The sequence below is a fragment of the Talpa occidentalis genome, unplaced genomic scaffold (assembly GCF_014898055.3).
Source record: "Talpa occidentalis isolate TD23 unplaced genomic scaffold, MPIMG_talOcc4v2.1 talOcc4.9, whole genome shotgun sequence".
In the NCBI taxonomy this organism is placed as follows: Eukaryota; Metazoa; Chordata; class Mammalia; order Eulipotyphla; family Talpidae; genus Talpa; species Talpa occidentalis.
In genome coordinates, this window is record NW_023605305.1 from 8,933,050 (window position 1) to 8,934,722 (window position 1,673).

A 1,673-nucleotide genomic window follows, 5' to 3' on the forward strand; every position below is an offset into this window, starting at 1 on the left:
TATCTGACATTCAAAACCCTGGCTTTGTTCCAGAACTTTCTGGAATTTCTTGGAGATGAAAATATCTGGGGAATTCCTGGAGACTGGGAAACCTGTGGAGGTAAGGGCGGGAAATGTCCTTCCTAAAGCACAGGTGCTTCCTTGGCCCTGGGCCTTGCCACCGAAGAGTAGTATTAGTTGTAGGCTTTCTAGAAAATTGCCCCCTGGTCAGTGTTTCAGTCCTGCTTGTATCCTGGGGAGGGGCTAAGCGGGGCCAGACCCACTGAGACAGCTCGCAATGGACAACTCTGGGAGTGAACTGCCAAAGCCAGGAATGTGAGCGAGGTGGGTGGGCGGTTTTCTCCAGATGCTTGTCAGTTACATATGTGCTTCCATCATAGTTAATAAAGCCACAGGAACTCAAATGGTTTGAGTCTAATGTTGGCCTTCTTGGGGTGTAGAACATGCCAGCAAGAATAGAGGAGTATGTTGCAGCTGATGCATTCGCTTGCCTGATCCCCAAAGAACTTGGGGCTGACAAGCCCAGATTTTGGTCAGATGTGCAGGCTGAGATGGGGCCACCATGGAGAGTCTGAATGATATGGGCACATACATGTGAGCCCGGGGGTCAGATGCCAGGCTGCCAGGACCTAGCGGGCGTGGCAGGCAAGGGTCCTGGCTGTGGCCATAAAGTTGCACCGTGAGCAGCTATGGGGGCAACCTGAGTGTTCAGCCTGGGGAGGCTGGCTGTGTGCCCTCGGGCACCCTCCTTCCTGCTTACACGGAGGCCACGGGTGCCCCATGAGTGATTTGCTACAGAGCCAGGGGAGGGCCTTCCCTTTATCAAACCCTCCTCCTAGAGGCACGGATCACACACTCCTCAAACTGGCCACAGGCTGAATTGCTTCTGACTGGTTAGAGAAGATGTTACACCCTTTCCCCAATGCCCGCTCTGCTTACAGTCTCTGGAACAGACCCCCAAGGCCTCTCATGTAGCCATACTTGCATAGAATAAGGCCCCCTCGAGGGAAGCTGAGGCAAACGAGGATGCTGAGAAATTCATGTTTGTGGAAAGGTTTTGGATTGGGGAATGTGACTCTCTAGAAAGCAAGCGCCTAAAACTGGGAGAAGTTAGGTGAGTTACCAAGCAGATTTTTCTATCTTAGATGCCCTCAAACCAGCCACTGGGCTCTGAGTGGAGCAGGCAGTAAGTTCTGGAAAATTCTCATGTCTCGAACTTGACTCCTACCTTCTGGGTTGGTGTGGGTGGGCATCCTGAAGACTCTAACGCCAATGAGGAAACAAAATAAATCCTCCAGTGAGCCACTGGAAACGGTGCTCACCTCTCCACACTGCAAAGGGGTTGGTGCGTGTGCTGCCGTGTATCAAATGATCACAAACTTAGTGGCTTAAAACAACACACATTATCTTACAGTTCTGGAGATCAGAACTGGGCCTTGTGGACTGATGTCCAGGTGTAGAAGGGCTGCATTTCTTATGGAAGCTCTGGGGAGATCTGCTCTCTTGCCTTTTCTCGCATCTAGAAGCCTCCTTCATTCCTTGGCTCATGCCCCTTTCCTTCAAAGTCGGCAGTATTTTGCTGATTTTGAGTAGTTTTAAATACTTCTCTGACTCTTCTCTCTCCTTCCATGTAAAAGGCCCTGTGATTGCCTCGGGCCCACCTGAATAACTCA